Source organism: Oreochromis niloticus, unplaced genomic scaffold, assembly GCF_001858045.2.
Source record: "Oreochromis niloticus isolate F11D_XX unplaced genomic scaffold, O_niloticus_UMD_NMBU tig00007618_pilon, whole genome shotgun sequence".
Taxonomy (NCBI): domain Eukaryota; kingdom Metazoa; phylum Chordata; class Actinopteri; order Cichliformes; family Cichlidae; genus Oreochromis; species Oreochromis niloticus.
The window spans coordinates 21,187-44,160 of record NW_020328674.1 but is presented as its reverse complement, the minus strand read 5'-3'; the positions used below and the strand labels follow the sequence as shown (position 1 = coordinate 44,160).

At 46.8% G+C, this 22,974-nt stretch overlaps 1 pseudogene; it reads right to left on the bottom strand.

Annotated features, from left to right (window-relative positions):
• Positions 1-10,262: 10,262 nt before the first annotated feature.
• On the bottom strand, positions 10,263-10,379 carry LOC112845492 (uncharacterized; annotated as a pseudogene).
• Between the last annotated feature and the right edge of the window lie 12,595 nt (positions 10,380-22,974).

Here is a 22,974-nt window from a genome sequence, read left to right as displayed (position 1 = left end):
TCAGAACATAAAGGGAACAGAGGACATGGTAGGTAAATGAAAACTTTGCGACACCTACAGGACGAGAAAAAAAACTGGAGGATCAGATGACAAGACTCACCACAAAGGAGGAGGAATCAAACAGACAGCACACACCGAATGTATACCTGGATCCCGACACTGCCAGTGCCCCGCCCCTTACATGATGCGATGATGACGTTCGAGGAGGACACGTGCGTGGCCCAAATGGACAAACTGGCATTGTGCTTGGAGGAATCGCAGACGTCAGGTACACTGGCATGACCACAGCAACCCAAGCCTAGGAGATGATGGCAGCAGGAAAATAGGAAGGTGGAGGGGGAGACACAGGTGGATCCAGTTACGACGACGGCTTGCCCCGCCTCACCATGCCTCGGACTTGGAGGACCAACCTGGACAAGCTGTGAGGCCAGGGGAGTCAGCCAGTCATGGCGAGGTCCCACACCACCTGACTGAAGACATGACCTCACCAGACTTGGCGATCAGGAGACCAAGTTTGTTGAGTTGCCGACCCCGAGGAGAAGGGCACAGCTCCAGACAGGTAAGTTACTTCAGTGAAGAAAGCATTGGGAAGGAGAAGTGCATGGGTACATGCACGAGGACCGAGACGCTCAACTGGCGGTCGTAGACACACTGACCATTGCGAAACAGAAAAGCCCTGAAGGAACTTGCAGAGGAACACATGAAAGTGGGACTTCATCAGAAGAAGAGACTGAAGAAGAGGAAGCCATTGCAGCAGGAGCGGCCTCTGACCCAGGCACAAGCATCAAACTGCGCAACAGAATGACAGAGAACCGAGCACAAAACGGAAATTCAGTGGCAGACAGGAACGCCAATTTGATGCCCCAAGGGGCTCGGAAAAACAGGAAGAGCAAGAGTGAATTTCAGGGATGAAGCCACAACAACAAGTTTGAATTTGCCACTGATAATGGGCCCCAGCATGAACCAATCTATCGCGCATACAAGGTAAGAGACCGATTGGTCAAACAACTGCCACCCATCACAGAGGGAGAGCAAGATGGTTGAGGAAGCTGCACACTGACGAGAAGGAGAGACGAAATTGCGATTGGAGATTTCCGCGCTATTTCTGAAGAATTATGCTTGGGTGTGGCCTGGCAGACGTGGAAGAAACGCCGGAACGACCCATCACGCCAATGACGTGCCATATCGTGACGCAAGTGACCTAGCGGACGCAGTTCGTGAGAAGTACCCAACCCCAACACGGGAGCCATTCCTAAATAATTGGGATCCACAACACACACCTAGTGAGGGCAAAGGAGCAGTGGATGTCCGAAACGGGAATACCACCGGAAGGGAAGGTGAAAGTCGGGCGTGGTTCCGGGCTGGGTCCTTGCAGGGTTCCCAAGCAAGTGAAACTGATCTAGAAAAGAATCCAGACTTTGCTGTTGCAGATCCACCCAACGTGACACACAGATTGATGCTGGAGCAAGAGATGAACAAACAGAAAAAAGAACTGGAGGAGGCACAAGCTCAATTGTTGAAGCTGCAGCTAAATGAGGCCCGCGACAAATACGTCAGTAAGAAAAAAACGAAAGACGCAAGCAAGGCAATAATGGTAGTAAAGCCCCAGCCTGATCCTGTGCCCGAATGCCAGATCTGGATCCCAACGTATACCTGATGACCGCTGGCCCGTCAATGCACAAGGCAGCGACAACCCGGGAATTGGGGAGCGGAGAACCGTATAGAGGGCGTGGTGGATCCGCAGGGAGAGGACAAAGGGCTCGTGGTACGGGGAATCCCAGCAACACGTCATGGAATGCCTGTCTGAGATGCGGAGAAGAAGGACATTGGGTGCATGACTGCCCGGAACCGCCCCTAAATATCGAGGGCGAGGCTACCAAACCCAGGCACGCGGAGCTCCCAGAGGAAGAGGTACATACAGAGGGGGCACCAAGCACCAAACCCAGGGCAGCGCCAGTCGCTCAGTATCCAGTGGCTGACTGGAACTGGGAGGAGAGCAATACTGACGGGGCCCTGAAAAACCCGACGGCGTGAGATGGCAGATCCATGCTGTCAATGACCGTGGAAGGAACACAACTGACCTTCCTGGTGGACACTGGAGCAACTTACTCAACACTGAGAGCCACACCAAACAGTGCAACACTCTCCAACCACACTGTGACACTAGTGGGTTTTTCCCGGGGTCCCGATGACTCTGCCTTTAACTGATCCAGCCCTGACAAAGCTGGGAAAACAAACTTTGAAGCACCAATATGTGGTGTCCCCACAAGTGCTGTAAATCTCATGGGCAGGATCTGCTCGTGAAACTGGGAGCCACCATCATGTTTTGCAGATGCCTTACTGTCAGTCTTCCAGGAGGAAAAGAGTTCCGTGCCTGGGACAATTTCAAAAAAATATCTGTCCGAGACTCTGAACAAGCTACAGCCGATATAACTGGGGAAGGCTAGTTGAAGACGGCATTCTCAGACAATATCAGCTGTGGAAACCCTGGATAATGAGCCTGGCCGTCTACACCCCGCCGCGTGATCCATACCACGTCACTCTTTTTTATGATAGGGACGACGACGACACGTACCGAAAGCTTTCAATCTGACCTTGAAGGTCAAATTTGGAACGTGCGTAGCCACAATATCTATGTTGGCCCGGAAGGTGTAGCAGCGGCTGTGAAATTGACGGACGAACAACTGCCTTGGTACGAGATGGGATCAGATTCAGCTCCTCATGTCACATTGGCGGTCCACATAGGTCATCAGGCTAGAGAAATGGGACCGATGGTCAGGCGGGCGCTGGACAACGCTTGGTGGCAAAGCACTCAGATTCCAAATGTATGGTATGCGCTAAAGTGCAAAACGTACCGAATCACCTGTCTGTCTAATGATGCAGTGGTTCTGGAACATCAGGAAATCTCAAGAACACATGGCAGGGAAAGAACTGACCATCCTGATGCAGTCGCTGCGCTTTCACAACTGCCTGACACTCTGTGGTCGACGGGGCCACTGACGTCGGCCTCGCTACCTGTTCACCTGTCTTGTTTCAGCGAAGTCTGAGGCGCCAATTAATAGACCACAGTACAGACACAAACCAGAAGCTGAGGAAGGAATTGCAGAAACCATTGAAGGGCTACTGAAAGTAGGTGTGCTTGAGTCTTCACAGTCATTTTGGAACACACCTATTTGCAGTGGAGAAGCACGGGACAGGGAAATACAGGATGGCACATGACCTGAGGGCCATTAATGCCATACTGCGCACTGACACTGTGCCTGTGCCAAACCCATACACGGCTTTAACCGCCATATCATGGGACCAAAAGTGGTTTACATGTATTGATCTTGCTAATGCTTTCTTTTGTCTCCCCTTACATGAGTCACTGAGGGACATTTTTCATTCACATACAGAGGCCAGAAATACAGATACACACGCCTGCCACAAGGCTTTGCACTGTCCCCAGGCATCTTCAACCAGGTGCTGAAGGATGCACTGTCACCATGCCACCTGCCTGAAGGCTGTACACTAATACAGTATGTTGATGATCTTCTCATTGCAGCCAAGTCAGCATCAGCCTGCACGGCAGCCTCGCTCGTGGTACTGAACCGATTGGCAGAATGTGGATTCAAAGTAAGTAAAGACAAACTGCAGTTGGTCCGACCAGAAGTAACGTTTTGGGCCGTGTAATCGCACACAGGTCGGTGGCTTGATGAACACACACAGAGACCAGATTTGACACATCCTAAACCAAGAACTGTCAAGGAGCTCCTTTCTTTCCTTGGCTTGACAGGTTACAGCAGACAGTTCATTCCTAACTATGCAGGCAAAACGGCCCCTTTAAGGGACCTGATAAAAAAGGTGGGCGTTCGAAACCTTAAGGCTGAATTGCCTTGGACGCCAGCCACAGAAAACAGCGTTCATTTCACTGAAACAAGATCTGTCAAGGGCCACAGACCTTGCCACGCCCAACTATGACGAACCATTTACCTTGATGTTTCTGAAACAAGTGGGGTTGTAAATGGGGTGTTGTTTCAGAAAAAAGGAGGTAGAGAGTGCTTATGTATGTTAGCATAAGATTAAACCCAACAGAGGCCAGGCATCCCACATGCACACAACACGCAGCTGGGGTAGCAAAAATCATCCAGAAAACAGCACATGTAGTGAGAGAACATCCACTTAAAGTGCTCACCACACATAGTGTAGTAGCATACGTGAACTCACAAGCCTTCACCATGACACCACTGACACAACAAGGTTGAGCAAAGTCCTAGACGCTCCAAACTTGACATTCACACATGAAGGGATCAACATGGCAGATCTGATGGGGTCAGGGGAACCACACGACTGTGCCAAAAAAGCTGAAGCTGAAGAGAAGGTCAGAGAAGACCTGAAAGCGGAGCCCATCCCCGGAGCTGAAGACTGGTTTACAGATGGCTGCTGTCACCGTGATGAAGAAGGACTGAAAGCAGGCTACGCTGTGGTTTGCAGAAGAGGACAACACTATGAAGTAAAAGAAGCTGGAAGAATCGAGGGCCAACAGTCAGCACAGAGAGCTGAAGTAATAGCTCTGACTCGAGCCCTCAGACTGGCCAAGGACATGAAGGTGAACATTTACACTGATTCAGCTTATGCGTTTGGAGCAGCTCACGTGGAACTTGCTCAATGGAAGAGAGCAGGTTTCAGAACAGCAACTAATGCCCCAATATGCCATAAGAAGGAAATGGAGGAACTGGAAGAAGCTCTGAATGACCCAGGCGAGGTAAGTATCATAAATGCAAAGGACACTCTCAGGAAAACACAATGGTGGCCAAAGGGAACCAGAAAGCAGATGAAGCCGCAAAAGAAGCTGCAGACTACAAAGGACGAAGGCAAATGGTGGAGGTCACTGCGGAGGAGGAACCAAGCATCGATGTGTTAGAGGAAGCCAGACAGGCTCAGGAAGAAGCCACCCAAGAGGAAAAGGAGGTGTGGAGAACCGAGGAGCCCGGAAAGAGAGAGGTCTGTGGCGAGGACCCCGGGCGACCGGTTCTGACAGCTAAGCTGGCTGAAAAGAAAGTAAGTGAGGCGCACGGACTTGGCCACGTAGGAGTGACACAGATGGAGAGAAACTTGTGTCACTGGTGGCACCCGGATCTGAGAAACATGATAAAGGAGAGAGCCCGAACCTGTCTAATTTGCGGGCACACAATCCAAAGCCAGCGGTGAAGCCAGAAACAGGTAAGTTCCTCATGCCAGAGAGGCCCGGAGAAGAAATCGTGATTGACTTCACCGACATGATCGATCCGGGACCGGGAGGAGTCAGGTATTTGTTGGTGTTGTGGACGCTCTGACCGGATGGCCAGAGGCGTGGGCGACTAAAAGAGAGGACGCGAGAAGCGTCATCAAATGTCTGATCAACCACTACATACCTAGGCATGGGTTCCCCAAGAGAATTAGGTCAGATAATAGAACCCATTTCAGGAATCAAGATCTGGCAGAGGTGGAGAAAATGTTGGGAGTCCAGCATAAGTTTGGACAGTGTATCATCCGCAGTCCCAGGGGAAAGTAGAAAGAATGAACCTAAATTTGAAGAATAAGTTAGCTAAAATCTGCGCGCAGACAGGGTTAAACTGGGTTGCAGCCCTGCCAATTGCTTTGATGACCATAAGATGCTCTGTTAACCAATCCACAGGTTTCACGCCCTACGAGCTGCTGACAGGACGGCAGTTTCCGGCGCCCTGGACAGTGGTCCCGGTGGAGCAGCCCAGAAAAAGCAACAGGTCTCATGCTGAATATTTAATGAGTTGAAAGCTCTTGTGTCCAGTTTCACAAAACAGGTTACCTCTGGAAGACCCACAGCAGGAGGGAGGTCCCAGACGCAAAAGCGGTGTGGCTGAAAGTCATTAAGCGGAAGTGGAAAGAGCCTCGCTGGACAGGTCCGTACGAGGTAACTGCCGGACGAACACAGCGGTCCGACTGAAAGGGAAAGGCGACACCTGGTTCTACTACTGGACGCAGTGTGCTGCAGCAGACGAGAGCTTGGTACAAGACAACCCAACTGTACCAGACACAGGTGCCAAAGAGCAGAGGCAGAATAAATCCTCTCACCTGTGCAACGGGCCGAACAGTAGTCTACCTGGGAGCCGAAGCAAGAAGAACAGCAAAGGAGGAGATCCCCGCGCCAACACAAAGGAGTGGTAACAAATTAAGGGGAGAAAAGCACAAAATTTTATGTTAGGAGTAGAAATTTAAGACGACACAATGCACACATTCGACTTACAGACACGTATTAGGAAGCGTGAAGAAAGGAAACTGGTAAAAATGCTTCTCACAACCACATGGTTGTTATATAATAGTATTAGTCTTGGTCATATGTATTTTGTGTATTTTTGGCAGGTAGCCCAGCGCAACCCACCTGAGCACGGAGGCCAGCCCAGCCCAACACTGACTGAAAAACCGAATACCGAAATGTGGCCGCTGAAAAGACCCAAGCGTGAGGTGTCAGGTAAAAGGGATGGTTGTCTCAGCGCATATAATGGCATGGAACTGGACTACGTTAAAGGGTCCACAAGCTCATACACGTTTGATCTATGTGAAATGATTAATTGTAAAGGAGCAAACAGCAGCTGGAGGGGATATGATGTGTGGGTTTGCAGCCACCCTGACGTTTGCACACGGGGAGGGAACCCTCACTCCAGCCGGGGAATCCGCCCTGTACTGGCGTCATACACAGCAGCACAGTGGTGCGCCCCTGGCTGGGGAACGTGGTAAGTTGGACCGGGTAGGGTGGCAGCCACATGTGCCTGAGGGATTGAAGGAATAGCAATTCAGAGGATTTCTCTGCTGCCCAAAATCCTATCACACTCTCTCTGGCCCTGGACACCCTGCCCAGGTCACAGAGCCCAGGAAACGTGTTCTACTGGTAATCGGGGTAGACGTCTCGGGTACAGATCCGATAGGAGTAATTAGAATAAACTTAGTGAATCCCATGCCTAACAATGTCACAAATTTTGTCACGACATTACAGGAAAAGGAGGGACGGGTCGCCAACCGCTACCCAGAGGAACATGAACCAAAAGGTAGACGAGTGTTGACGGTCGATTACACTAGGCTGAAGCCGCAGGATTTAATCGAGCGTGCCACCGGTTTCATGACAGTAACCTCTGGCTGGACTGGGTGGCCCAAAATGCTAAAGAACAACAAGTGTCTAACTGTGTTGCTGTGCTTCAGCTAGGCCGCGGTTGTTTACAGAGCCCGCTCCACTGTACCAGAGACAAGTGGGGGTACGACTGCATGCTGCGACTTACTAGAGAGCGGTGAGTGCTGGTAACTGTTCAATCTTGTCGAGCCTCTTTCCGCCAATTGACAGCAGACACAGTAGGACATTTGCAAGTAAAAAGATAACTAACGTGCTTAAGTTCTCTACAGACAAAATGAGATATAAGCTGGAGAGATTGACCCTAGCTGGTGCTCTGTGACACTCACAGGCAGGACCACTAATATAGAAATGACTCGAGCACGATAATTGGCACATGGCAAGAAGTGGGTTGTATTATTACTGTGGGGAGAAGACTATTTGGTTCGTGTACCTCTGGGAAGTGTTGGAACTGTGCTATGTGAGATTGGGAGCTCCACTGATGCTAATAGGCAACAAAGCAAAAGCCATACCACAAAGCATACACGCACAAATACAATACACCTGTGATGCTGTTGAGGCCAACTACACCACACCAGGGTTTGTGGCTCTGGCTGAGGAAATCTACACCACACCAGGGCCTGTGCTTCTGGCTGTGAGCGTGTGCTGCCGGTTGAGGCCATCTACACCAAACTAGCTCCTGTGCTGCTGGCTGAGGCAATCTACACCACACCTTGCTTGAGTTGCAGCTGAGGCAACCTGCACCACACCACAGCCTGTGCTGCGGCTGAGCACAACTACACCACACCAGGACCCGTGCTGATGGCTGAGGACATCCGCAACACACGAGGGCCTGTGCTGCTGGCTGAGGCCAACTACACCACATGGGATGTGGTTCTGGCTGAGTCCATCTATTTCCCAACAGGGCCTGTGGTTCTGGCTGAGTTCACCTACACCACACCAGGGACTGTGCTGATGGCTGATGCCATCCGCACCACACCGGTCCTTCTGGCTGCTACATAGGTCATCTAAATTACTCCAGGATTGTGATTCTGGCTGTGGACCTGTGCTGCTGGCTGGGGCCAACTACACCACACAAGGGATTGTGGCTCTGGTTGAGGCCACCTAGACCACACCACGGCCTGTGCTGCTGGCTGAGGACAACAACACCACACACTTGGCCAGTGGCTCTGGCTGAGGCCGTCTACAACACACCAGGGCCTGGGCTGCTGGCTGTGGTCACCTACACCACACCAGGGCCTGTGCTGCTGGCTGAGGCCACCTTAACCACACCAGGTCCTGTGCTGCTGGCTGTGGACAACTACACTACACACTGTCCCAGTGGCTGTGGCTTAGGCCACCGACACCACACCAGGTCCTGTGCTGCTGTTAAGGCCATGTTCATCCACCAAAGCCTGTGCTGCTGGCTTAGGCCAACGACACCCCACCGGGTCCTCTGCTGCTTGCTGAGGCCACCTACACCAAACCAGGGACTGTGCTTCTGGCCTGTAAACCTGTGCTGCCGGTTGAGGCCATCTACACCACACTAGCTGATGTGGCCTCAGCCAGCAGCACAGGCCGTGGTGTGATGTAGGTGCCTCAGCCAGCAGCAAGGCCGTGGTGTGGTGGAGGTGGCTTCAGCCAGATAAATTCCCTGGTGTGGTGTATTGCTAGGCCAGCAACCACAGGCCCTGTTGGGGTGTAGATGGCCTTAGCCAGAGCCACAATGCGTGGTGTGGGTAGTGGCCTCAGCCAGCAACAAAGGCCCTAGTGTGGGTGAAGTTGCCTCGGCCAGCAACACAGCCCCTGGTGTGGTATAGATAGCCTCAGCAGGAAACACAGGTCCACAGCCAGAAACAGAGACCCTGGTGTAATTTAGATGACCGATGTAGGCAGCACAAGCCCGGTGTGGTGCCGATGTCCTCAGCCATCAGCACGGGCCCTGGTGTGGTGTAGGTGATCTCAGCCAGCACACAGGCCCTGTTGGGTGTAGATGGCCTTAGCCAGAGCCACAATGCGTGTGTGGTGTAGTTGGCCTCAGCCAGCAATAAAGGCCCTGGTGTGGTGAAGTTGGCCTCAGCCAGCAACACAGCCCTGTGTGGTATAGATAGCCTCAGCAGGAAACACAGGTCCACAGCCAGAAACAGAGACCCTGGTGTAATTTAGATGACCGATGTAGGCAGCACAATCCTTGGTGTGGTGCGGATGTCCTCAGCCATCAGCACGGGCCCTGGTGTGGTGTAGGTGATCTCAGCCAGCAACACAGCCCTGTTGGGGTGTAGATGACCTTAGTCAGAGCACAATGCATGGTGTGGTGTAGTTTGCCTCAGCCACCATCACAGGCCCTGGTGTGGTATAGATGGCCTCAGTCAGCAGCACAGGAGCTAGTGTGGTGTTGGAACGCCTCAGCCAGCAGCACAGGCCGTGGTGTGATGTAGGTGGCCTCAGCCAGCAGCACAGGTCGTGGTGTGGTGTAGATATCCTCAGCCAACAGCACAGGCCTGGTGTGGTGTAGATGGCCTCAGCGAGAGCCCCAATACCTGGTGTGGTGTAGTTGGCTCAACCAGCAGCACAGGCCCTGGTGTGATGAATATGGCCTCAGACAGCAGCACAGGCCCTGGTGTTGTGCAGGTTGACTCAGCTGCAACCCAGCCCCGGTGTGGTGTCGATGGCCTCAGCCAGAGCCACAGGCCCTTGTGTGGTGTATTTGGCCTCAGCTAGCACCACAGGAGCTGGTGTGGTGTAGATGGCCTCAACCAGCAGCAAAGGACCACAGCCAGAAGCTCAGGCCCTGGTGTAATTTAGATGACCTATGTTAGCAGCAAAAGCCGGTGTGTTCCGGATTGTATATAGCCTGATCTTAAGCACAGGCCCTGGTGTGGTGTATTTGGCCTCAGCTAGCACCACAGGAGCTGTGTGGTGTAGATGGCCTCAACCAGCAGCAAAGGACACAGCCAGAAGCACAGGCCCTGGTGTAATTTAGATGACCTATGTTAGCAGCAAAAGCCCGGTGTGTTCCGGATGGCCTCACCCGGCAGAACAAGACATTGCTGAAAACAGCCAAAAGGAATGTCGTAAATGTGCCTCATTAATGGGCAGTTTCTTTGGGTTTTTCAACACCTCCTTCTCTGGATCAAAAGCAGTTCAATGACATGAAAGGTAAAGCTTACAGTACCTGGTATTCGCAGTAGTCTCCCAACCAAGTACTACCAAGCCCAACCCTGCTTCCCATCCGAGATCAGACGAGATCGGGCGTGCTCAGGGTGGTATGACCGTAAGCTGCTGGCCACAGCACAAAGTGTCAATTTATGGAATCAACTGGTGAGGTGGACAGTACTTGAAGTTACGAGAACAACCCTCCAATTTAAGTACAGTGTTAACGGTAACTACATGCTTGCCTAATACCCTAACCCAAGGACTCAATTTACTATTTAACAAGCGGAACAGGCCCTGGTGTGGTGTACATGCTCAGCCAGCATCACAGGCCCTGGTGTGGTGTACATTGCCTCAGCAAGAAGGACAGGCGTGGTGTGATATATGTGGCCTCAGCCAGCAGCACAGATCATGGTGTGGTGGAGTGGCCTCAGCCAGAAGCACATTCCCTGGTGTGGTGTAGTTGGCCTTGGCAATCAGCACAGGTCCTGGTGTGGTGTAGGTGGCCTCAGCCGGAAACTCTGGCCCTGGTGTGTTGTAGATGACCTCAGCCAGCACCACAGGAGCTAGTGTGGTGTAGATGGCTCACCGGCAGCACAGGTCCCCAGCCAGAAGCACAGGCCCTGGTGTAATTTAGATGACCTATGTTAGCAGCAAAAAACCGCTGTGGTAAAGATGGTCTCAGCCATCAGCACAGGCCATGGTGTGGTGTAGGTGGCCTCAGCAAGCTGCAGAGGACCTGGTGTGGTGTAGGCGGCCTCGGCCGGAAGCACAGGCCCTGGTGGGTGTAGGTGCCTCAGCAAAAGCACAGGCCCTGTTGTGGTGTAGGTGACCTCAGCCGCAACTCAGGCCCTGTGGGGTGTAGATGGCCTTAGCCAGAGTCACAATCCCTGGTGTGGTGTAGTTTGCCTCAGCCAACCCACAGGTCTGGTGTGGCATAGATTCCCTCAGTCAGCAGCACAGGAGCTAGTGTGGTGTGGATGGCCTCAGCAGGCAACACAGGTCCACAGCCAGAAACACTGGCCCTGGTGTAATTTAGATGATCTATGTTAGCAGCACAAGCCGCGGTTTGGTGCGGATGTCCTCAGCCATCAGCAGGGGCCCTAGTGTGGTGTAGGTAACCTCAGCCAGGAGCACAGGCCTGTTGGGAATTAGATGGCCTCAGCCAGCAGCACAGGCCCTGTGTGGTGCAGATTGCCTCAGCCAGAAGTACAGACCCTGGTGTAGTGTAGTTGTCCTTGGCAATCAGCACAGGCCCTGGTGTGGTGTAGTTGGCCTCAGCCAGAAACTCAGGCCCTGGTGTGTTGTAGATGGCCTTATCCAGCAGAACAGGCCCTGGTGTTTTGTACATACCCTGATCCTTAAGCACAGCCCCTGGTGTGGTGTAGGTGGCGTCAGCCTGAAACACGGGACCAGGTGTGGTGTAGGTGACTCAAATGTGTAGATCAGCGGTCCCCAACCTTTTTTGCGCCACGGACCGGTTAATGCCCGACAATATTTTCACGGACCGGCCTTTAACGTGTCGCGGATAAATACAACAAAATAAAACTAGTACCGGTACAGAAAAAAAGAAGATTTATTCATAACACACGTGAAAGACCCAGGAAAACTGAGTTAACGATAAAACCATAACAAAATAGCGCTGAAAACCGATAAAAACCCTGAAAAACATACATTCACACCTGAGCCTCAACTCTCGCGGCTATTTCGAAAAACGCACTGTTTTGGTGAAATCAAGCGATTTTCATTAACGTCATAGAGACAGCTGTAACTTTTGATAGGAGACTCGGACACACATATTTCAGGCTTGGCCTTATAGAATTCAGCATTTCCATGCTGGGGAAATTGGTTTTGCAGCTGTTTGAGCTAAGATTTTCAAGTTATTCACAAAATGAAAACCCATAATGTGTTTCAGTCGAGAACTCCATTCAAATGCATGTAATAGCGAGAAACGCACTGTCTCGCCGAAATAAGGCGATTTTCACCAAGTCCATAAAGACAGCTGTAACTTTTGATAGGAGACTCGGACACACATATTTCAGGCTTGGCCTTATAGAATTCAGCATTTCCATGCTGGGGAATAGGTTTTGCAGCTGTTTGAGGTAAGATTTTCAAGTTATTCACAAAATGAAAACCATAATGTGTTTCAGGCGAGAAACGCACTGTCTCGCCGAAATAAGGCGATTTTCACCAAGTCCATAAAGACAGCTGTAACTTTGATAGGAGACTCGGACACACATATTTCAGGCTTGGCTTATAGAATTCAGCATTTCCATGCTGGGGAAATAGGTTTTGCAGCTGTTTGAGCTAAGATTTTCAAGTTATTCACAAAATGAAAACCCATAATGTGTTTCAGGCGAGAAACGCACTGTCTCGCCGAAATAAGGCGATTTTCACCAAGTCCATAAAGACAGCTGTAACTTTTGATAGGAGACTCGGACACACATATTTCAGGCTTGGCCTTATAGAATTCAGCATTTCCATGCTGGGGAAATAGGTTTGCAGCTGTTTGAGGTAAGATTTCAAGTTATTCACAAATGAAAACCATAATGTGTTTCAGGCGAGAAACGCACTGTCTCGCCGAAATAAGGCGATTTCACCAAGTCCATAAAGACAGCTGTAACTTTGATAGGAGACTCGGACACACATATTTCAGGCTGGCCTTATAGAATTCAGCATTTCCATGCTGGGGAAATAGGTTTTGCAGCTGTTTGAGCTAAGATTTTCAAGTTATTCACAAAATGAAAACCCATAATGTGTTTCAGGCGAGAAACGCACTGTCTCGCCGAAATAAGGCGATTTTCACCAAGTCCATAAAGACAGCTGTAACTTTTGATAGGAGACTCGGACACACATATTTCAGGCTTGGCCTTATAGAATTCAGCATTTCCATGCTGGGGAAATAGATTTTGCAGCTGTTTGAGGTAAGATTTTCAAGTTATTCACAAAATGAAAACCCATAATGTGTTTCAGGCGAGAAACGCACTGTCTCGCCGAAATAAGGCGATTTTCACCAAGTCCATAAAGACAGCTGTAACTTTTGATAGGAGACTCGGACACACATATTTCAGGCTTGGCCTTATAGAATTCAGCATTTCCATGCTGGGGAAATAGGTTTTGCAGCTGTTTGAGCTAAGATTTTCAAGTTATTCACAAAATGAAAACCCATAATGTGTTTCAGGCGAGAAACGCACTGTCTCGCCGAAATAAGGCGATTTCACCAAGTCCATAAAGACAGCTGTAACTTTTGATAGGAGACTCGGACACACATATTTCAGGCTTGGCCTTATAGAATTCAGCATTTCCATGCTGGGGAAATAGGTTTTGCAGCTGTTTGAGGTAAGATTTTCAAGTTATTCACAAATGAAAACCCATAATGTGTTTCAGGCGAGAAACGCACTGTCTCGCCGAAATAAGGCGATTTTCACCAAGTCCATAAGACAGCTGTAACTTTTGATAGGAGACTCGGACACACATATTTCAGGCTTGGCCTTATAGAATTCAGCATTCCATGCTGGGGAAATAGGTTTTGCAGCTGTTTGAGTAAGATTTTCAAGTTATTCACAAATGAAAACCCATAATGTGTTCAGGCGAGAAACGCACTGTCTCGCCGAAATAAGGCGATTTTCACCAAGTCCATAAAGACAGCTGTAACTTTGATAGGAGACTCGGACACACATATTTCAGGCTTGGCCTTATAGAATTCAGCATTTCCATGCTGGGGAAATAGGTTTGCAGCTGTTTGAGCTAAGATTCAAGTTATTCACAAAATGAAAACCCATAATGTGTTTCAGGCGAGAAACGCACTGTCTCGCCAAAATAAGGCGATTTCACCAAGTCCATAAAGACAGCTGTAACTTTTGATAGGAGACTCGGACACACATATTTCAGGCTTGGCCTTATAGAATTCAGCATTTCCATGCTGGGGAAATAGGTTTTGCAGCTGTTTGAGTAAGATTTTCAAGTTATTCACAAAATGAAAACCCATAATGTGTTTCAGGCGAGAAACGCACTGTCTCGCCGAAATAAGGCGATTTTCACCAAGTCCATAAAGACAGCTGTAACTTTTGATAGGAGACTCGGACACACATATTTCAGGCTTGGCCTTATAGAATTCAGCATTTCCATGCTGGGGAAATAGGTTTTGCAGCTGTTTGAGGTAAGATTTTCAAGTTATTCACAAAATGAAAACCCATAATGTGTTTCAGGCGAGAAACGCACTGTCTCGCCGAAATAAGGCGATTTTCACCAAGTCCATAAAGACAGCTGTAACTTTGATAGGAGACTCGGACACACATATTTCAGGCTTGGCCTTATAGAATTCAGCATTTCCATGCTGGGGAAATAGGTTTTGCAGCTGTTTGAGCTAAGATTTTCAAGTTATTCACAAAATGAAAACCCATAATGTGTTTCAGGCGAGAAACGCACTGTCTCGCCGAAATAAGGCGATTTCACCAAGTCCATAAAGACAGCTGTAACTTTGATAGGAGACTCGGACACACATATTTCAGGCTTGGCCTTATAGAATTCAGCATTTCCATGCTGGGGAAATAGGTTTTGCAGCTGTTTGAGCTAAGATTTCAAGTTATTCACAAAATGAAAACCCATAATGTGTTTCAGGCGAGAAACGCACTGTCTCGCCGAAATAAGGCGATTTCACCAAGTCCATAAAGACAGCTGTAACTTTTGATAGGAGACTCGGACACACATATTTCAGGCTTGGCCTTATAGAATTCAGCATTTCCATGCTGGGGAAATAGGTTTTGCAGCTGTTTGAGCTAAGATTTTCAAGTTATTCACAAAATGAAAACCCATAATGTGTTTCAGGCGAGAAACGCACTGTCTCGCCGAAATAAGGCGATTTTCACCAAGTCCATAAAGACAGCTGTAACTTTTGATAGGAGACTCGGACACACATATTTCAGGCTTGGCCTTATAGAATTCAGCATTTCCATGCTGGGAAATAGGTTTTGCAGCTGTTTGAGCTAAGATTTTCAAGTTATTCACAAAATGAAAACCCATAATGTGTTTCAGGCGAGAAACGCACTGTCTCGCCGAAATAAGGCGATTTTCACCAAGTCCATAAAGACAGCTGTAACTTTGATAGGAGACTCGGACACACATATTTCAGGCTTGGCCTTATAGAATTCAGCATTTCCATGCTGGGGAAATAGGTTTTGCAGCTGTTTGAGCTAAGATTTCAAGTTATTCACAAAATGAAAACCCATAATGTGTTTCAGGCGAGAAACGCACTGTCTCGCCGAAATAAGGCGATTTCACCAAGTCCATAAAGACAGCTGTAACTTTTGATAGGAGACTCGGACACACATATTTCAGGCTTGGCCTTATAGAATTCAGCATTTCCATGCTGGGGAAATAGGTTTTGCAGCTGTTTGAGCTAAGATTTTCAAGTTATTCACAAAATGAAAACCCATATGTGTTTCAGGCGAGAAACGCACTGTCTCGCCGAAATAAGGCGATTTTCACCAAGTCCATAAAGACAGCTGTAACTTTGATAGGAGACTCGGACACACATATTTCAGGCTTGGCCTTATAGAATCAGCATTTCCATGCTGGGGAAATAGGTTTTGCAGCTGTTTGAGCTAAGATTTTCAAGTTATTCACAAATGAAAACCCATAATGTGTTTCAGGCGAGAAACGCACTGTCTCGCCGAAATAAGGCGATTTTCACCAAGTCCATAAAGACAGCTGTAACTTTTGATAGGAGACTCGGACACACATATTTCAGGCTTGGCCTTATAGAATTCAGCATTTCCATGCTGGGGAAATAGGTTTTGCAGCTGTTTGAGCTAAGATTTTCAAGTTATTCACAAAATGAAAACCCATAATGTGTTTCAGGCGAGAAACCACTGTCTCGCCGAAATAAGGCGATTTTCACCAAGTCCATAAAGACAGCTGTAACTTTTGATAGGAGACTCGGACACACATATTTCAGGCTTGGCCTTATAGAATTCAGCATTTCCATGCTGGGGAAATAGGTTTTGCAGCTGTTTGAGCTAAGATTTTCAAGTTATTCACAAAATGAAAACCCATAATGTGTTTCAGGCGAGAAACGCACTGTCTCGCCGAAATAAGGCGATTTTCACCAAGTCCATAAAGACAGCTGTAACTTTTGATAGGAGACTCGGACACACATATTTCAGGCTTGGCCTTATAGAATTCAGCATTTCCATGCTGGGGAAATAGGTTTTGCAGCTGTTTGAGCTAAGATTTTCAAGTTATTCACAAAATGAAAACCCATAATGTGTTTCAGGCGAGAAACGCACTGTCTCGCCGAAATAAGGCGATTTTCACCAAGTCCATAAAGACAGCTGTAACTTTTGATAGGAGACTCGGACACACATATTTCAGGCTTGGCCTTATAGAATTCAGCATTTCCATGCTGGGGAAATAGGTTTTGCAGCTGTTTGAGCTAAGATTTTCAAGTTATTCACAAAATGAAAACCCATAATGTGTTTCAGGCGAGAAACGCACTGTCTCGCCGAAATAAGGCGATTTTCACCAAGTCCATAAAGACAGCTGTAACTTTTGATAGGAGACTCGGACACACATATTTCAGGCTTGGCCTTATAGAATTCAGCATTTCCATGCTGGGGAAATAGGTTTTGCAGCTGTTTGAGCTAAGATTTTCAAGTTATTCACAAAATGAAAACCCATAATGTGTTTCAGGCGAGAAACGCACTGTCTCGCCGAAATAAGGCGATTTTCACCAAGTCCATAAAGACAGCTGTAACTTTTGATAGGAGACTCGGACACACATATTTCAGGCTTGGCCTATAGAATTCAGCATTTCCATGCTGGGGAAATAGGTTTTGCAGCTGTTTGAGCTAAGATTTTCAAGTTATTCACAAAATGAAAACCCATAATGTGTTTCAGGCGAGAAACGCACTGTCTCGCCGAAATAAGGCGATTTTCACCAAGTCCATAAAGACAGCTGTAACTTTTGATAGGAGACTCGGACACACATATTTCAGGCTTGGCCTTATAGAATTCAGCATTTCCATGCTGGGGAAATAGGTTTTGCAGCTGTTTGAGCTAAGATTTTCAAGTTATTCACAAAATGAAAACCCATAATGTGTTTCAGGCGAGAAACGCACTGTCTCGCCGAAATAAGGCGATTTTCACCAAGTCCATAAAGACAGCTGTAACTTTTGATAGGAGACTCGGACACACATATTTCAGGCTTGGCCTTATAGAATTCAGCATTTCCATGCTGGGGAAATAGGTTTTGCAGCTGTTTGAGCTAAGATTTTCAAGTTATTCACAAAATGAAAACCCATAATGTGTTTCAGGCGAGAAACGCACTGTCTCGCCGAAATAAGGCGATTTTCACCAAGTCCATAAAGACAGCTGTAACTTTTGATAGGAGACTCGGACACACATATTTCAGGCTTGGCCTTATAGAATCAGCATTTCCATGCTGGGGAAATAGGTTTTGCAGCTGTTTGAGCTAAGATTTTCAAGTTATTCACAAATGAAAACCCATAATGTGTTTCAGGCGAGAAACGCACTGTCTCGCCGAAATAAGGCGATTTTCACCAAGTCCATAAAGACAGCTGTAACTTTTGATAGGAGACTCGGACACACATATTTCAGGCTTGGCCTTATAGAATTCAGCATTTCCATGCTGGGGAAATAGGTTTTGCAGCTGTTTGAGCTAAGATTTTCAAGTTATTCACAAAATGAAAACCCATAATGTGTTTCAGGCGAGAAACGCACTGTCTCGCCGAAATAAGGCGATTTTCACCAAGTCCATAAAGACAGCTGTAACTTTTGATAGGAGACTCGGACACACATATTTCAGGCTTGGCCTTATAGAATTCAGCATTTCCATGCTGGGGAAATAGGTTTTGCAGCTGTTTGAGCTAAGATTTTCAAGTTATTCACAAAATGAAAACCCATAATGTGTTTCAGGCGAGAAACGCACTGTCTCGCCGAAATAAGGCGATTTTCACCAAGTCCATAAAGACAGCTGTAACTTTTGATAGGAGACTCGGACACACATATTTCAGGCTTGGCCTTATAGAATTCAGCATTTCCATGCTGGGAAATAGGTTTTGCAGCTGTTTGAGCTAAGATTTTCAAGTTATTCACAAAATGAAAACCATAATGTGTTTCAGGCGAGAAACGCACTGTCTCGCCGAAATAAGGCGATTTTCACCAAGTCCATAAAGACAGCTGTAACTTTTGATAGGAGACTCGGACACACATATTCAGGCTTGGCCTTATAGAATTCAGCATTTCCATGCTGGGGAAATAGGTTTGCAGCTGTTTGAGCTAAGATTTTCAAGTTATTCACAAAATGAAAACCCATAATGTGTTTCAGGCGAGAAACGCACTGTCTCGCCGAAATAAGGCGATTTTCACCAAGTCCATAAAGACAGCTGTAACTTTTGATAGGAGACTCGGACACACATATTTCAGGCTTGGCCTTATAGAATTCAGCATTTCCATGCTGGGGAAATAGGTTTGCAGCTGTTTGAGCTAAGATTTTCAAGTTATTCACAAAATGAAAACCCATAATGTGTTTCAGGCGAGAAACGCACTGTCTCGCCGAAATAAGGCGATTTTCACCAAGTCCATAAAGACAGCTGTAACTTTTGATAGGAGACTCGGACACACATATTTCAGGCTTGGCCTTATAGAATTCAGCATTTCCATGCTGGGAAATAGGTTTTGCAGCTGTTTGAGCTAAGATTTTCAAGTTATTCACAAATGAAAACCCATAATGTGTTTCAGGCGAGAAACGCACTGTCTCGCCGAAATAAGGCGATTTTCACCAAGTCCATAAAGACAGCTGTAACTTTTGATAGGAGACTCGGACACACATATTTCAGGCTTGGCCTTATAGAATTCAGCATTTCCATGCTGGGGAAATAGGTTTTGCAGCTGTTTGAGCTAAGATTTCAAGTTATTCACAAAATGAAAACCCATAATGTGTTTCAGGCGAGAAACGCACTGTCTCGCCGAAATAAGGCGATTTTCACCAAGTCCATAAAGACAGCTGTAACTTTTGATAGGAGACTCGGACACACATATTTCAGGCTTGGCCTTATAGAATTCAGCATTTCCATGCTGGGAAATAGGTTTTGCAGCTGTTTGAGCTAAGATTTTCAAGTTATTCACAAAATGAAAACCCATAATGTGTTTCAGGCGAGAAACGCACTGTCTCGCCGAAATAAGGCGATTTTCACCAAGTCCATAAAGACAGCTGTAACTTTTGATAGGAGACTCGGACACACATATTTCAGGCTTGGCCTTATAGAATTCAGCATTTCCATGCTGGGGAAATAGGTTTTGCAGCTGTTTGAGCTAAGATTTTCAAGTTATTCACAAATGAAAACCCATAATGTGTTTCAGGCGAGAAACGCACTGTCTCGCCGAAATAAGGCGATTTTCACCAAGTCCATAAAGACAGCTGTAACTTTTGATAGGAGACTCGGACACACATATTTCAGGCTTGGCCTTATAGAATTCAGCATTTCCATGCTGGGGAAATAGGTTTTGCAGCTGTTTGAGCTAAGATTTTCAAGTTATTCACAAAATGAAAACCCATAATGTGTTTCAGGCGAGAAACGCACTGTCTCGCCGAAATAAGGCGATTTTCACCAAGTCCATAAAGACAGCTGTAACTTTTGATAGGAGACTCGGACACACATATTTCAGGCTTGGCCTTATAGAATTCAGCATTTCCATGCTGGGGAAATAGGTTTTGCAGCTGTTTGAGCTAAGATTTTCAAGTTATTCACAAAATGAAAACCATAATGTGTTTCAGGCGAGAAACGCACTGTCTCGCCGAAATAAGGCGATTTCACCAAGTCCATAAAGACAGCTGTAACTTTTGATAGGAGACTCGGACACACATATTTCAGGCTTGGCCTTATAGAATTCAGCATTTCCATGCTGGGGAAATAGGTTTTGCAGCTGTTTGAGCTAAGATTTTCAAGTTATTCACAAAATGAAAACCCATAATGTGTTTCAGGCGAGAAACGCACTGTCTCGCCGAAATAAGGCGATTTTCACCAAGTCCATAAAGACAGCTGTAACTTTTGATAGGAGACTCGGACACACATATTTCAGGCTTGGCCTTATAGAATTCAGCATTTCCATGCTGGGGAAATAGGTTTTGCAGCTGTTTGAGCTAAGATTTTCAAGTTATTCACAAAATGAAAACCCATAATGTGTTTCAGGCGAGAAACGCACTGTCTCGCCGAAATAAGGCGATTTTCACCAAGTCCATAAAGACAGCTGTAACTTTTGATAGGAGACTCGGACACACATATTTCAGGCTTGGCCTTATAGAATTCAGCATTTCCATGCTGGGGAAATAGGTTTTGCAGCTGTTTGAGCTAAGATTTTCAAGTTATTCACAAAATGAAAACCCATAATGTGTTTCAGGCGAGAAACGCACTGTCTCGCCGAAATAAGGCGATTTTCACCAAGTCCATAAAGACAGCTGTAACTTTTGATAGGAGACTCGGACACACATATTTCAGGCTTGGCCTTATAGAATTCAGCATTTCCATGCTGGGAAATAGGTTTTGCAGCTGTTTGAGCTAAGATTTCAAGTTATTCACAAAATGAAAACCCATAATGTGTTTCAGGCGAGAAACGCACTGTCTCGCCGAAATAAGGCGATTTTCACCAAGTCCATAAAGACAGCTGTAACTTTTGATAGGAGACTCGGACACACATATTTCAGGCTTGGCCTATAGAATTCAGCATTTCCATGCTGGGGAAATAGGTTTTGCAGCTGTTTGAGCTAAGATTTCAAGTTATTCACAAAATGAAAACCATAATGTGTTCAGGCGAGAAACGCACTGTCTCGCCGAAATAAGGCGATTTCACCAAGTCCATAAAGACAGCTGTAACTTTGATAGGAGACTCGGACACACATATTTCAGGCTTGGCCTTATAGAATTCAGCATTTCCATGCTGGGGAAATAGGTTTGCAGCTGTTTGAGCTAAGATTTTCAAGTTATTCACAAATGAAAACCATAATGTGTTTCAGGCGAGAAACGCACTGTCTCGCCGAAATAAGGCGATTTTCACCAAGTCCATAAAGACAGCTGTAACTTTTGATAGGAGACTCGGACACACATATTCAGGCTTGGCCTTATAGAATTCACATTCCATGCTGGGAAATAGGTTTGCAGCTGTTTGAGCTAAGATTTTCAAGTTATTCACAAAATGAAAACCCATAATGTGTTTCAGGCGAGAAACGCACTGTCTCGCCGAAATAAGGCGATTTTCACCAAGTCCATAAAGACAGCTGTAACTTTTGATAGGAGACTCGGACACACATATTTCAGGCTTGGCCTTATAGAATTCAGCATTTCCATGCTGGGGAAATAGGTTTTGCAGCTGTTTGAGCTAAGATTTCAAGTTATTCACAAAATGAAAACCCATAATGTGTTTCAGGCGAGAAACGCACTGTCTCGCCGAAATAAGGCGATTTTCACCAAGTCCATAAAGACAGCTGTAACTTTTGATAGGAGACTCGGACACACATATTTCAGGCTTGGCCTTATAGAATTCAGCATTTCCATGCTGGGGAAATAGGTTTGCAGCTGTTTGAGCTAAGATTTTCAATTATTCACAAAATGAAAACCCATAATGTGTTTCAGCGAGACCAGAGAACAACGCACTGTCTCGCCGAAATAAGGCGATTTCACCAAGTCCATAAAGACAGCTGTAACTTTGATAGGAGACTCGGACACACATATTTCAGGCTTGGCCTTATAGAATTCAGCATTTCCATGCTGGGGAAATAGGTTTTGCAGCTGTTTGAGCTAAGATTTTCAAGTTATTCACAAAATGAAAACCCATAATGTGTTTCAGGCGAGAAACGCACTGTCTCGCGAAATAAGGCGATTTTCACCAAGTCCATAAAGACAGCTGTAACTTTTGATAGGAGACTCGGACACACATATTCAGGCTTGGCCTTATAGAATTCAGCATTTCCATGCTGGGGAAATAGGTTTGCAGCTTTTGAGCTAAGATTTCAAGTTATTCACAAAATGAAAACCCATAATGTGTTTCAGGCGAGAAACGCACTGTCTCGCGAAATAAGGCGATTTTCACCAAGTCCATAAAGACAGCTGTAACTTTTGATAGGAGACTCGGACACACATATTTCAGGCTTGGCCTTATAGAATTCAGCATTTCCATGCTGGGAAATAGGTTTGCAGCTGTTTGAGCTAAGATTTTCAAGTTATTCACAAAATGAAAACCCATAATGTGTTTCAGGCGAAAACGCACTGTCTCGCTGAAAAAGGCGATTTTCACCAATCCATAAAGACAGCTGTAACTTTGATAGAGACTCGACACAATTTCAGCTTGGCTTATAGAATTCAGCATTCAGCTGGAAATAGTTGCATGTTTGAGCTAATTCAGTTATTCACAAAAGAAACCATAAGTTCAGAAACCATTAAATGAAAGAAACGCACTGTCTCGCCGAAATAAGGCGATTTCACCAAGTCCATAAAGACAGCTGTAACTTTGATAGGAGACTCGGACACACATATTTCAGGCTTGGCCTTATAGAATTCAGCATTTCCATGCTGGGGAAATAGGTTTTGCAGCTGTTTGAGCTAAGATTTTCAAGTTATTCACAAAATGAAACCCATAATGTGTTTCAGGCGACAACGCACTGTCTCGCTGAAATAAGGCGATTTTCACCAAGTCCATAAAGACAGCTG